General features: G+C 44.2%; 1 long non-coding RNA gene across 2 annotated transcripts; it reads right to left on the bottom strand.

Annotated features, from left to right (window-relative positions):
* Positions 1-12697, bottom strand: LOC142602065 (uncharacterized). 2 transcript variants are annotated; one of them, XR_012835726.1, is made up of 3 exons: positions 12617-12697; positions 11891-12035; positions 1-755 (listed from the first exon to the last, which is right to left on the bottom strand). It is a non-coding gene; the product is annotated as an uncharacterized LOC142602065 (long non-coding RNA). The 2 variants fall into 2 exon arrangements; XR_012835725.1 differs by lacking the exon at positions 1-755 and having other exon boundaries at positions 9827-12035.
* Between the last annotated feature and the right edge of the window lie 2786 nt (positions 12698-15483).

The following is a 15483-nucleotide window of genomic DNA, read 5'->3' as shown; positions in this document are numbered from 1 at the left end:
AAATGTTACTTCTCTAGCAGTCAATTTTATTTTTTTTTTAAACCCAAGCAAACTCAAAAAGCTCTCCTTAGGCTCAAAGCAGAGCATCCACGCCCAGCGTCCAGACTCACAGAATGCAAATTTTCCCCTTGGCCGCTTCCATGGGCAGCCTCACCTGCCGCAGGTGGGTTTCGTTCCTCCTGGTAACCTGAGCAGCAGCTCCAGCCCCGTGCACTTCGGCCTAGAAAGCCAGAGCAAAAACGCAGCCAAAAATCAATTGCTCAAGTATGAGAGCAACCTGGGCTGTGATTGCTGTATTTCTGGGCAGCAAATTCAGATCTGTTAGATGTTTCTTTTCCTATCTGAGACTACAGAATCAGCATTTTTTAATACTCATGTTTCTGATAGCGATGGGGCAGGAGGTGGGAGTCCTTGGGCAGGGTTTCCATAGCAGAGACAAGCTGTCCTTTCCCTGCACCCTTCAGGGACAGCGGGAGAGCTGCGGGGCTGAAGCCCAGCTTCCCCTCCATTGTGCCTGTCCCAGCTCTGCCAGTGACCCCCTGGGGCCATGAGTCACTTAAAGAACCTAATTTCCAGAAATGCCGGACACCCGCAAGTCTCTGGTGGGAGCTACTGGTACTCCTCACGCTGGCAGATCAAATGTGTGAGGTCTGCAGCAGTAGTCTTCTCTAGCCATATGCAGCCAAGGCCTTGTTGTGGGGTCCAGCTGGTCAGCATCCATGGCGTGCTAGGAAAAGCCCGGAGTACTCTTTCTGCTGTCGATAAAGGGAGGGGTTTTGTGAGACAGGGGTCCCAAAGCAACCCCAAAAATGCCTGTGGAGCAGCGACTCAGCCCTGCATGGTGGCAGGACATTCTGATGATGGCTGACGCCAACCTGAGCCAGCGCTTGCTGAGAGTCCCTCAGTGCACACCCATCAGAGGCACCGCCGAATGCCCCGGCGTCGCCTTGTCCTTCCCCCATCCCACTGCCGGGAGAGGCCTGTGGGGCTGTGCTTGTGCACCCTAGACACTGCCACCATGGGAAGTCGTGGGCTTCCAGGGCGAGACGAGATGCCCAGGGCTGTCCACGACCCTCCCTGTGGCTGTGGGTGCCCCTTGGCCGTGGTGTTTTGCACAGCATGCGGTGCAGCTGTGAGCAGCCGGCAGCCATCAGCGCTGCAGCAGAGTACCTTATTTAACCTTGGTGAGGGAAACACCAGCGCTTTCCCCTCTCAGCATTTGTTTTCAGTTGCTAATCCAGGAAACACACATCCTTTCTATTTACTTAGAATAGAATGAATAATAACCACGTTTCTCCTCAGCTCCTTCCCCCTCCCCGGTCCTCTTCTCGCTCCCCCCCCACCTCGCTATTAAAATGGAAACCCCTGTGTTACAGACATCACCGGGCTGCTAGAGCACTTAAGCAGCACCCTGTGAGCTGCAGCCATTTACTATGTGCGATTGTTTCTGCGAGACCTAATAATTCTACCATTGTTATTATAACACTGTGCACTAATACAAATGAGCTTGTAAATAGGGGTCCAACTAAAATAAAACCGTTATAATCACAGCCCAGGCTGTAAATCACAGAGTAGTGTGTTCTGCTGTGGTTTGACCGAGAGCCAGGCAATAGTCAAATAATCAAACTGCAGATGTTGGGATAGCAAATCTGCTTAAATTTAAACAGTGGCAAAGGTCCAAACAACGGGGGGGGGGGGGAGCAGAAAAGAGTCCTTTGCACAATGTAGGAATTCCCCCCCCCCTTTCTTGTTAACTGGGTCTATAAAGTAACCAGACATGTTACCCGATAATAGCACTGTTCCTCGGCAGCTTGCACACACCAGCGCCGGCTTGCAGGCGCAGGAGCCGTGCAACGCGTCTGTGGAGTGACTGATAATTAGCACTAACTGCCAGGCGTCCCCCCCCCCGCCAGCCCCACGGCCACTGCTAATGGCGAGCTCAAGCCCTCCAAGCCTTCCTAGGGGAGAAGCCCAGGGGTACCGAATAACATCCTATACCATGAACTCCATCAGTTACCCCAAAAGTCAATGATACAGGGTCACTTGACCCACTCTAATTTCTTGAGCTTCTTGCTATGACTAACCTCACTCCCTGCTCCATCTCACTCTCAGACAACCCTATTTCCCCATGGTGCAACCCAGGACGCAGCTGCAATTTGGGTTCTTGCTCGGGGGGGGTTGTGGCAGGCACTTACCATCCCATGCCGGACCAAGGACTCATGTCACTGCCCCAAAGCATCCTCGGTTGGGGCACACAGAGAGACCTGCCTACGAGTGGTGTGCCAAGGGCCATTCCACTGAGCAAAGCAGCATGCGAGGGGCAGTGGGGACACCGTGCTGCAAACGTGGGGCGGCTGAGAAGAGGAGCCACACGAGGCTGTCATGGTCTGCCAGCTGTTTCCACAGCTGTGGGAGATGTGGTGTGGTTGCTTCTCCTCCTAGCCAGAAACCAGGATCTGTATCGGTAGTGCTCCCACACAGGCGGTGTGTTTTCATTTGGAGAATACATGAGCCTTGGCTGTTGCCCCATGACATTTGAAATGATGTTATAAGCTTCTTTAGGAAAAGTATATGGCCATTTGTTTCTCTGACAGCCCAAGGCAAACAAGTTGGATGGGTCCTGTTGCTCACCACGTTGTCACATGTGGTCGCAGGAGGACTGTTAAATGTGAGAACCTCCTTGATGTAACTTTAACTTACCATGAAGGAATTTTTATACTATTTTTTTAATGTAATATTTAAGCGGCTGCCGGGCAACAAGTCATAAGAACAATCAATCACACAAACAGATGCCATGTAAATACTTCTTTTAAGCAAGTAGCTCAAGAAATCATTGAGGGGATAAAGCAGTGATCTCTCCAGGGGAAAATCAGCAAAATGAGCTTGCCAGCCTTGGATGAAGGCTGGACAGGATACAAACCAGTCATCCTCCTGAAGCTGCTGCTTCTCTGTGGCACTGACACAGCAGCTGTGAATACTAATGTTATTTCCCTAAAACCTTGTGACTAAATTCCACTAGCAGGACAATTTGCCCTTCCTGCTCAGGAAATATTTGCTGTTAAAATGACTCGAAGGCAACATGAACCAAGCATGTTCCAGCTCCAAACTGCAGGGACCCCAGGAGGGGATTTTAGTTATGAAAAGCTCATTCACTGATTTGAAACCTTTTCCTTAGAATTTGAGTAACCAACTTGGAAGAACATCCTCTTTCCTCCTTTTTTCCATTCTCGGTTCTTTTTAAAGGACGGTGTATGTCCTGGAGGCAGAGAACTTTTTTGGCCTGAGTCTCTTTTCTGGAGGGAATACAATGTTAGAAGCAGAAAAAGGTGCCACTCGAAGTGCGTTGTGCAAAATTAACACCTTGGCATGCACTTCTTGCATATCCATTCTGCTGGAACCAAATTTCCACAGGTTTTCCTGCTCTTTTTGTCAAGGGCACCATTTTTTAAAAGTGCTATTCTTTTAGTCTCAGACTTACAGTAAGCCTGTTGCTCAGAGGAAGCCTGCAGAAAAAACCTGGTTTCCTTTGATGCATTCCTAAGTGTCTTGGTGAGAGGAATCGTTCTGGTGTGTGAATCAACTCTGCTTCCTCTGCTTGTCAGAAAAACAGAGCAACCTTGTATTGCTGATATATGCCACGCTGCACGGGATGTGGTTGATCTCTTCTGCTGCTGCTGCTCCACAGAGATCTGTTTCACAATGTGTGTAGTAACCAGATTAAAATCAATGCTGGAGGTTGTTGTGAACATTAAGCATTAAATAAACTCCAACATTGTACCGTAATTCCTCATGAATGATTAGATCATCCTGCTGGGAGTGCTACCATTATACATAAGGCAAATGTCAGTGGGTGCCTCATAAATTTAGCATACAAGTATTAAACATATTAGGTCTGATTCACTGCTGCCTAGCTTCAGTTTATCCTAGCATGAGGCAGAGGAGTTACATCGGCATAAATGTGCAGTGAAACACAGGTTCCCGTCTCATTTCAAGGAATCAGTTGTTTCCACTGACTTTCGTAAGACTGACACTAAGTAGATTCACAGTCACTCTACTCCAGCTATGTTAAGTGTCAGTTGTGGTAGATCATGCAGGGGAGCCAGTCCCAGGAAAAAATATAGGCTGGTATTTCTGGCATAGAAATTGCACCCCCTAATAGTGAAGGTAGGTCTAGACTGCAAAAAAATAATGTGGTCTGGACCTGGGTTGACAAAATCAAATTAGCTGATATAGGTTAAAAAACCCACAGACGCAAGGCAGGTTGGCTTTTGAGACAGGATAGCTGCTCAAATGCAAGTCTACCACAGAGCTTGTGTTGAACAGGAGCTACATATGTGATCCAAAACCCAGATTGTCTTCAATTTCCTGGCACTTCAGCCAGAGCAAGCCTGTCACCTGCACTGAAACTTTCCTGGGGAAAGGCAAGGTCGGCGTGACACCATTTTGGTGTGTTGCACAGCTCTAGTTCCAAATACAGTGACTTTCCCTTGATGTTTCAGATTTTCCCATAAAAGAGTAATTTCTCTCAAAAAGAGCTTCCCTCCACCTACTGTTTGTCAAGGTGAAAATAAATACCTCCTGCCTCAAAAGACATTGTTGGGAAAACCTTTAACATCATATCCTATTGACAACAGCACTGATACTAGAGCAGAATGTGGCCTCTGAAGCTCCCTGGTCCTTGACTTTCTCACTGAAGGATTATTCCCCACCACCCCTTCCCCCCAGTGCATGTTGTCCAAGGTATTTTTAATGAGGTGTTGACTAATTCCCTTGGGAAACTTTTCTGCAGTCTGACAGGTCTCATTGTTAGCATTCTACCCAGCCTAAATTTTGCTTTACCAGACTTCGTCTCAAACTGTTTCCCTTTTTCCTTGGTGTATTTTGCATCTTTCAAATATTTGTAGGCAGTTATCATATCCCCTTTTTAGCAGTCTGTCAGCCAAGTTAAACATAATTAGCTTTTTTAATCTTCCTCCATAAATCCAGCTTGCTTTCTTGAAAACCAGTCCCCTTCTCCTACTTACGTGTCTTTTTGGTATGATGAAACTACATATTTTGTGGTTGTTTTTCACACGCCATCACTGATACCAGTAGGAAGAGGTATCAGAAAATCAGACAGTAGATTAGGGATGGTTTCAATTCTAGGTTAATTTTTTGCTCTTTGTAATATAAACTTAGCTTCACTGTCAAATAATTTAGGGTTTCCTTTGAATATTTCTATCAATCAATATCTGCAGAATTCAAACCCTGTGCAGTATTTTCAAAGTCAATTGCTGTAAGCGATTAATTAGGAATTTTGTGCACATTTTATGGGTAGACTGTGCAACAGCAGAACACTACAGGAAGATTAAGTTACCTGTCATGAAAATTTGTTAACTGATGGGGGGAAATGACATTTATTTCAAAAGCAATTCAGAAAATGTTATCCAGGACTGGTTGGGTTTTTTGGGGTTTTTTTGTTTGGCATGAGTGAAGCAAGCACTCCTATGTCCCAGCACTCGCTCTCTGAGCATTGGCTACATGATGCCAAAACTCCATTTTTCAGGTCTATGTAAATGAGAGGGAAGCATTTCCCAGCATATGTCTCCCACAGGAGTAGGTGGAAGCTTAACCGGAGCAATGTTTTGCACACCTATTGATTCTGGCCACAGGCAATATCTATTTACACATTCAGTCATTATTTAGTATATAGCCAGATCTTTTGGGAGAAAGGGGCAGGGGGTTAAGTGCACACGGTGGACATGCATTGAGTATTCATGTTCTCCAACCATTTTTAAATTTCTCCTTGAGATCAAAAGACTTCGGGGACTTAATAACACTTTCCATTTCAGACACGTTCCAGAGGGACACTATTGAAATGCTAAAGAAATTTATCCATATGGAGATTTTAAAGATGAACTGCCTTCAGGACTTGGGCTGCTCAGTTCTCAAGGTGACTCTGAAAATCTCAGTTTCGTGTATTAGTAATAAATGACTGAAACAATTTCCTAAGGAATGCAATTGATTCTTCATCCACTGGAATGCTTGTACCAAGGTTGGTTATTTTCTGAACGATAAGCTATAATTTAAACAGATGCAAGTCATGTCTGGTAAATCTCTATAACTTCTGTTTAGCAAAAGGGGCAGATTAGAAGCTAATCCTTTGTTTGCCCTTAAGCATATACTAAAACAGCTCCGTCCTTCGTTGTGTGCGTACAGATTCGTAGATTTTCACTTTGTCTCCCTCAAATACCATAGCTATGGCAAAAAGTGTAAAGAGGAATCCGACTAGTCAAAATGCCTTCAGGGAAAGTAGCAAATGAAGCAGGAAAATCCCTGCTGCAAGAAAATCCCCTGAAGCAGGGGTAGAAGCATGCTCAAGTATAGGCCTCCTTCAATTTTAATATCCTTCCTGAGGGCAGAAGTCTTTGTTCTTCAGGCCTCTTATTTACAAATTCCCAAGTCTCCTCTAAATACAGCTACAGAATGACTGATCAGTATGGCTGCTTGAAGTTTTTGAAATTTGGGGATTTAGACAAAATGCTTTAATTACAATTTTAAGGAAGGCTGAAAAAAATGAGACTTTTTTTCCAGCATTTTATATTGTTTTCACAGCTCTTCCTATGAGAATGTGTCTGTACCCAAAATCACTTAGACAGCAATTGTGCTATGCAGATCTCCAGTTTCTTTGGTTTAGCTCACAGTAAGTTCATAAGGAATACAAGTGTGGAAAAGCTGAGAGAAAGATCAAAGTCCAAGCAGATGAAAGTGAAGAGAGAGGGAGCTACATTTGTTATTACAACAGCTCAAAATGCCCTGAACAGCAGATTTCACTCACTGATGGAAGCAAAATCCTAGCTGATTTTCATTTCTTTCCCTGACAATGGTACTTCTTCTGCGAAATCTGCTCAACACCACTCCCCGTTGTCATTATGAAAGTGGAACTAAAGCCTGAACACCACCATAAGACATCTGGCATCAGTAATCATGACATCAGTTGGAGTTGTGCTCAGCTAATGACAGTGGTATAGATGTACATAAACACTGCATAGCTGTATACATGTTATTGCACCCCCACAAGAAGTTCACAACCTGCAATGTGCTCCACACAGACAATAATGATCAAAAAATATAGGAGGGGGTACAGAAGATGCAGCCTACAATTTTATTTCTTAGTTCATCTTTTTTTAATAAAAATAATATTATAACATTACTCAATTTTATGAATAGGAAGAAAGCTGCATGAGCAGCCAGGATCAGACGCTCAACTGGAAGAAATGCATCTGGATGCAGGCAAGCTGGCCTCGCCACCTGCTTTAGCCAGCGGAGCAGAGGCTGCTAGCCCGCCAGGTTACTGCAGGTCTGAGGCATCCCGGCGTGACTCTCCGTTCTTGCTCTGCAGCTCAGCAAACAAGATAGTCTTCATTCAGCCTAACGGGGATTCCCAGCACAGAAACCAACAACTGCTCTGTCATCCCCAGCACCTCCTTCCTTCCTGTACTTGCTGATCTACTTTTAAAGTAAATTGCCTGCCCCAGCAGAAGGTGTAAATTAGTCCTTAGGGGAGCCAGTGAGAACGAACCATGGGACGTGATGTCCAGCTAAGATTCAGACTCTATTGTTCCCTGTGCAAACCCACAAATCAAATTAGCTTGGAAAAACGGGAAGAAAACATGTGATCATGGTGACCTGGCCCTCGATTAGCAATGAGCAGCAGTGGGCCAAGCTCCAAGAAAAAAATCCAAAACAGTGGTGGAAGTGGGGTACCAAAAAAACCCAAGGGGATCCCCAAAGTCATTCAGCTCAAGGTGCACGTGGAGCAGAGGATATTCAAGAGGGATGGCAACACAGTGGGGCTCCAGGAGGTTTCCTGGGCATGATGGCACTTCTGGAGCAAGAAGGCCTGGGCTTGTGGTGGAGGCTGCTGCTGACATGCCCGGTGTGTGCCTGTGCTGGGACGTGCTATGTGGCCCATGGGGTGACAAGGAAAGTTAAGGTGGAAAGAGCTGAGGAGAGGCTCCCTGCAATATCCATTTGCTTTGAGCTCTGGCTTTGCCTCTTTTCTTTCATTCAAAGACTGTTCACTTTACTTTGGCACTTAAAAAGAAATCAAGCAGGTTAAAGGTCAGCCTTACTATTTTGGGGGTTTTTTTTAAGATGCTTAAACCATAGCCTAAGGAGATTACCTATGCCATTTGCCAAAGAAAAATCTGCATATAAAACCAGTCATTTTAGCTGTAGGTGAGGATGACCTGTCCACTACAGCAGGGAAGATTTTATGGGCTACAAAATTAAAAAATGACAGGGACCCTGGATGGACTGAAACATCTCTTCAGCTTTTCTCTCCATCACTAAACTTGCTGATTGAATTCCTTCTGAATTCATAATTATATAAAAGAAGATCAGGGCTGCCTTTATAATCTTGCCAGTGTTCATTTCTTATGCAGTAACTCCTATAATGATCCTACCAGAAATGGGAAAATTTTCTTCTGGGGCAAAGGCATAGGTTAGGCTTTTGAGGGGCTATCTCAAGAAAAAGAAAGAAAAAAAAAATCACTGGGGTTTTGCCAGTAACTTGAACAAGAACAGACCTAGGCTTATGCTGAATGTTTTTGAAAATCTCAGCTTTGATTTGTTAATGACCATTTGTATGATGGACTACTGCAAGCCATTTATCCGCAGAAATAAATACTCAAAATAGAAGAAAACAGGACGTAGCCAGGCAAGCTGTGGTTTGTACCAAAGCTTCAGATTTGCTGAAAGACAGATATATAATATTCCTTAGTTTTTTTCTTGAAAACCACTACTGAAGAGTTTTTGCCAGCCTCTTTGAGTTCATGTCAAAAAATAATACTGAAAACTGACCTTTGGGGATTTTCCTGGATAGTGTTTCACTGTCAGATAGAAAGTCATACCCCTGAATCAGCAAGGAATGGGCAGGCCTACCTTTAAACATGTGAAAGTTATTTATAGGAGTCATTTACTGAATCAGGCCTCGTATGTGAGAGATAAGGGGGAAGGTTTCATAGAAAGACTAAACTACAGGAAATCCTGGCAGGGTTATATTTGAAATGTCACATGTGCCCCCCTCCCCACCTTCTCTTTAAAATGAATTTATTAGTTGTAGCAAAAATCTTCTTTATAAAAGTGGTGGTGGTTTGCTGGAAGATGGACTTAATGTGTTTGCTGCTAATCTGGTGGTAGACTTATGTTAAGGTGGAGTATGAAATCCAAGCAAAGCCTGCAAATATCAATACAGAACAGATTACTGGAAGTCTTTCCTATTCTAAATAGCAAGTTGGAGTCATAATTTCCTGAATGCTGACAAATACCAGTCAAAGAAGCAACCACCAAGATCTGCAAGGGAGATCGAGTGCCTACGTTTGTTGTTTCCTCATAGGAACCACTCATTCTCTAGAAAGCAAACCTTGCTAGGGTGTCTCAAGTGGGACACTCAGGAACCGCAGTACCTAAAACCACTAGACATTTTATAAAACCCTAGCCTGAACCTACAATGAATTAGTCCAACAGAAGAATAGGTATCTCTAACAAAACCTTGCCTGTTCCGCTGAAAGACAATATCTGTAATCACTGGTAAGAAGACCACATTTGGTTATTTTTTGTAATTCTTCCCCACCCCTTGAAGCAAGCTGAAATGACCTCCCAACAATAGTTTATTTCTTCTTGGCTTGATCTGAACAAAGGCTTTCTATTCACATGTATGTGAAAGAGAGTGTGGATATTTTTGTGGTGAAAGATCAAATCTCTCTTTTGAACTTTGCAGTGGATAGGCTAATTGTAGCATCTCTGAGGCTTTCACAGTCCTTTCAGAAAGCAGCCAACTAAATGTTTGGAGTGTTTACCAGGAGCGAAGAGTATATATACCACAGCAGAGGACTAAATTAATCTAGAGTCTTCTGATGCTTCCAACACATTTCCTACCAGTGAGCAGTTAGTTGGTAAGGCCTCACAGTATTTCTGGGAAATTGCCACTAGATATGCAATGTTCAATGCAGGCTGTGTGGACAAGATGTGACTGGTCAAAAGTCATGCAATTTTTGTTTCATTTCTCAAACTAACCTGAGCATCGTTTCTATAACTGGAGGACCTTGCTTCAGCTTTTGACCAGGGCTTCTACAGAAGAAATGGTTTAGGGGGGCAAGACATATGAACTAGATGTGGGAATTCCTGTCTCAGCAGTACCAGCTTTGCAAAAGAAAAGACAGATAACTTTATGGTGGAATGGGTACAGTTTTAATTAAGATTTAGTGAGTGTGCTGACAAAAATGGCTTTTCTGCTGTTTGAAGCAATCAGGTTCTCTCACAACACATACATTTTTTGAAGCATTTTTAGAGGTGGCCTCTGTGGCAAGGATGATCTTGCAGGTGTTGGGGGGACATGCATATGTCAGAGTGGAAAATATGCAAATCTTCCTTTCTTTGCATGGCAGAACTTTAACAAAAGCTGTCCCTGACAGCCCCATTCAAGCACATTATGGGATCTGATCCCTCTCTCATGCAACAGTTGTCTTTGTACCAGGGCTCCCTGGAGGGGCTCTAAGAGCTCTCCCTCTGCCTGTTACCAAGCAGGATCCTATCCTCCATGCAATATTGCAGTTCTGCTGCAAATGGTGACAAGGCACAAACTTGCAGCTCTTGTGAGCAAACCTAAGCTTGTACTTGCTGTGGGAAAGTAATGAGGGAGGCTCCAGCACATCCACCCCAATTTTAGAATGGAACACAGAGGGGGGGACATTGATTCACTTATCTCCAGTGCAAGAAAAGACTGTCTCTCTGCTCTTTCACCAAGCTGAAATGTAGCCCCTCCTCTGCCTCATTTTCTGTCATTGTCAATAGCTGTTTCTTCCAGAGGTACCTACCTAGGTCATCGCCAGATCAAGGCCTTAATTTGGAACTTTTCAGAAAATAGCATTTAGCTCTGGTAAAAAAGAACTATGATGGCAGATCTGGACACTGCAGTTATTTCTTCATAGACCAAGTGATTTCATTCATGTACTATCTATCTGAACTGTTTATGCCTTCTCCACTAATGTCAAAAGAGGGCAATTTCCATGCCCATCCAGACATGGATTGATCTGCATGCTACTGCCACAGATCTGGTGGGATACCCTGGGTTAAGACCACCTTAGAAACTTGACCAATGGCACCACTTCACTTCCATTAGGAAATGGCAGATTTATTGAACTATAACACAAGCTCTGGGCTGTTGGGAGCTTTGCAAGTGTTTTGTTTGCAAGGGGCTGAGACTCCCTGTCCTCTATGCAGTAGTCCAAGTCATCCAATCCCAAGAAATGAAAAACATTTTGATTTCCTAAAAAAGGCCAGAAACGATAAATCCCTTTTCAGCTGAAGAATTGTGCAATTTCCCCAAAATCTTGGAAGCAGGGATTTACTTGTACAATGTCTCAGTGTGTCAATGATTTGAAAGACCCCTGCCAGCTAAGGCAAGGCTAAAAATTTCAAAGTTACTCGCTTTGAGTATTTCCATTTTGAAATGAAGGTCCAGTAAGCCTTATCCTTGTAAGCACCAAGAAACCATGGCTCAGGCTGAGGCCACAGGGAGCAGAAGGTGGCCATCGGTTTCAAAAATTCAAGTGTAGGCAGCTCAAACTGGCTTCTCAGAAACAGATACTTCTAAAACCACTTTTGAAAATTCAGAACTCTTCGTACAGGGGAACTGAATGGTGAGTCTGTGCGTGACCTGAAGCCATCCCCACTGAATCCAACCAGAATTTCACAATGACATAAATTTCTTTTTTAAGGCTGGGTGCTCATCCGAGTTGGGTCAATATCAGTTTGCACTATCTGGGGATCTAGTACTTGACCATTACCCATTGCCTTTTTCCACTCTGACACAAATTTTTCCTGGGAGCACAAGGGGATTAATTACCTTGGGGTTTCTAAGGGCCAGAGCTGACTGAACATTCCTCATGGCACTGAGTTGTATGGGAATTTAGCAAACCTCTCTTCTCAGGCAGCAGATCCCTCGTCTCAAGAAATCTTCCGATTAAACTGTCAAGCTCTGGGACGTGCAGCTAAAGAGAACAACAGAGTTTGAAGGAACATTTAAAGAAATATTTTTGATAATTCCCAGTGCAACCAGGATGATGACACACACTCTGGTCCTAGCAAACTCGCCTGGCAGGCAGCTAGGGTTTTATATGTAAATATAAACATATATTTACATATTTCCTAACATCTGCTTTGAATTTGTTTTCCCTTTGGTTCTATTTAAAGTATGTCTTGTCCTATTATCTCTGAGGCTGAAATTTGGAGGGGTCTGTTAATAAACTCGATCACTGCAGAGCCATAAGACAAACTCTCCCTCCTCCCTGGCTTCTCAGCCAGTTCCTCTACAGCTGTTCCTTGCTTGTATTTCTAAGTGCAATAGTATCTCCCCAGCCTATGAAAGGAGCACAGTTTTCTAAGTGGATTCCTGCGGGGTAGGGTATAGTCTCACCACCAACTTCAGGGATTTATATTTGGTTGGTCTAACCCATTTGTCCGGGCAGCCCAGTTTTTTAATTGTTCTTCAGCATGGTGTCTCTTCCAGAGCACGCCCTGCTATTAGCTCAAGGTCCTGTCCACAGTGTCTGCATCCAGGAAGAAAAGTTACCTGCTGCAAGGCACCAGAGCTGGAGATGCCGCTGCAGAACAAGACCAGCGATCCAAACACCTTCCAAAGCAGAGGCGATGCCACGGCCAGGGTTAGCACTGCAAAAACACCTCGTGAGCAAAGTTCAACCCACTGTCCTGCCAAGGTATTACACAGTCTACGGAGCAAAACTAAACAGGGCAGCAAACAAGATTTGGACTACGTGAGAGAGTGAGGGACATTATTTGTGTTAAATAAATAGGATAAAGTGAAAGGGGAAAGGGCAAAAAGAAAACGTCAAGGCTGGTTGACGCCAATATTTCCAGACAGTTCCTGACAGGAAAGGCTTCAGTGCTGGGTGAGCATTGTGAGAAAGCTACGTGTCAAAACCCCCTGCATTTGTGATGGCCATAGAGATGCTTTGCTGAATGAAGAAATAGGATGTTGTCCTGACCTGCAAGTGCACCTATGGCCAACACCCACAGCTGATTTATTTTGATGGCAGTCACCTATCTAATCCATTCGTGGCCCTAGGTCTGGTGCACTTCTCGGCGTGAGCTCTAAGCCCAGTACATGAGTTGGGACGAGGAGCCTTCTGGTGACGCATAAAATATTGTCTTGTAAAATGCTTTTCCAAGGAACAATTAAGCATCAGTGCAAATACATAGAATGTCCTTAAAAGTACAGGGTTCTGTATGACCAGATGATATGCAAATCAAAGGTTTTTCTGCACTGATGAAATTCCAGGAAATACGGGGCGGGGGGGGTGGGGTGGTAAGGGCTAGAGAGAGGTAGCCAGAAACAAAATGCTCAGATCATCTATCCAAAAAAGTTGCTTCTCCAGCCAAATTACTCAGTCTTTTATGAGAAAGATGTCTTGGTTTGGCAAGGAGGAAAAGACAGTTCCACCAGACAATAATAATAAAATGAAAAAAAAGCCCCAGTTGAATACTAAATACCATTAATCCAGGGAAAACACAACATGTTGTCTTCCATGGTAAAACTTTCAGTTAAAACCCTGAAACCAGTAACCCTGGGACAGGTACTGGAGAGCCTGGCCTGATGCTAGCAAACACTGGAGTTTCTATTGGCCCAACAAAAGCATTCCTGCAGATTTGTCTCCAGAAGCATCTCATTAAATGAGATGTGAATCACTGAGATAAATGTTTAACTAAACTGATACGCTTCTCATATACACCAAATTTACATGAGTATTGTACTTCTCCCTTCATTGGACTGGTTATGACTTACCCTGTAGCTATAACTGAGGCTCTGGTGTTGCAAAGTTTATTATTACACATGCTTCTGGAGTCATTAGCAAATTTATCTGTAAATACATTTGTCTGCAATAACTAAAAATGCCATTTCTTCACCTCAATTTAGCACCTTACTTTCACAGTAAGTGAAGTCTCTAAATGGAGACCAGGCAGAGCTGCGGGAGAGACAAAACTACAAATCAAATGCAAACTCCTATGGCCAGAAATTGTGCTGTGTCACTTCGCTCTGAAGTTTTCTTGTCTTGCCAGCAGTGCAGGCTGGCTGTGGGCACCACCTTGGAGGTTGTGACAGCACTGAAGAGAGCTGCCTCCCGCTGTGTCAGCACGAGTCCTCTCCCTCTGCATCAATGACTCAGGGCTGGTGAACTTTGAGGAGCAGAGTCAGGGTCTCCTACAAGTTTTTGTGCTGGCCTCCAAGTGCTTTACTGAGACATGGAAGTGTCGCTCAGCATCAGGCAGCACTGCTCACGTGAGCTGGCCCTCTGGACTTCGGCAAGCCTACCACAGGAGTGGGATCCCCAACACAATCACGTTATACACATGCACAGGCTTTGCAGGATCAAGAATTGAGATTATCAACTTTTAGAGGCAAAGGTATCAACGAGGAAAGGCTGAGAGAGCTGGGTCTGTTTAGCCTGGAGAAGAGAAGACTGAGAGGGGATCTCATCAACGCTTATAAATGTCTAAAGGGCGGGTGTCAAGAGGATGGGGCCAGAGTTTTTTCAGTGGTGCCCAGTGACAGGACAAGGGGCAATGGGCACAAAGTGGAACACAGGAAGTTCCATCTGAACATGAGGAAAAACTTCTTCACTGTGAGGGTGACCGAGCACTGGAAGAGGCTGCCCAGAGAGGTTGTGGAGTCTCCTTCTCTGGAGATATTCAAAACCCGCCTGGACACGATCCTGTGCAACCTGCTCTGGGTGATTGTGCTTTAGCAGGGGGGTTGGACTAGATGATCTCCAGAGGTCCTTTCCAACCCCTACCAATCTGTGAATCTGTGAAAAAAGGGTTATAATGGACAAGACTATTTGTCACTCAACTGTGTAGCTCCCAAGGCTCCTGTCTTGCTTCCTTGCTCCTGTCTTTCCCAATCCATTAAAATTCAACAGTTCCTGAGAAACACTGGTATCCCTGTGGAGCAAGCATAAAGGAAGACCAGGTCTGGCTACAGACTTACTATGTAACTTCAGCTAAGGCATATCACTGTACATGTATCTTCTTTAATAAATAGGAAAATTAGACACCCACCTCCCCACCCCGGGAGTGTGTGCTTTCAGAGCTGTACAAACATGTACGTAATTACTTCTCAGTGCTTGCCGCATACATGCACCATACCCAGCCATCCAGAACTTTCTTTCTAGAAGCCATTATTTTTAAAATAAAAGAGTTTGCCCTCAATTTCATTTTTTTCCTGGTGTGTTAAAAAAAAAAAAAAGTAGTTTCATAATTGCTATTGCAGAAGAGACTTGCATTACATTTTCCACCACTCAGCACCCACACAGTTAGACCTTATTCACCTCAGGTACAAGAACATGTGTACTGACTTTGAATATATACCTTACAATTTCTGACTCTATTAGCATACAGCAGCTAATCATTCCCTTTATAATG

Source organism: Balearica regulorum, chromosome 1 (genome assembly GCF_011004875.1).
Source record: "Balearica regulorum gibbericeps isolate bBalReg1 chromosome 1, bBalReg1.pri, whole genome shotgun sequence".
NCBI classification, from domain to species: Eukaryota; Metazoa; Chordata; class Aves; order Gruiformes; family Gruidae; genus Balearica; species Balearica regulorum.
Note: the sequence above shows the minus strand (reverse complement) of the source record. Positions and strands in the feature narration are given on the sequence as shown.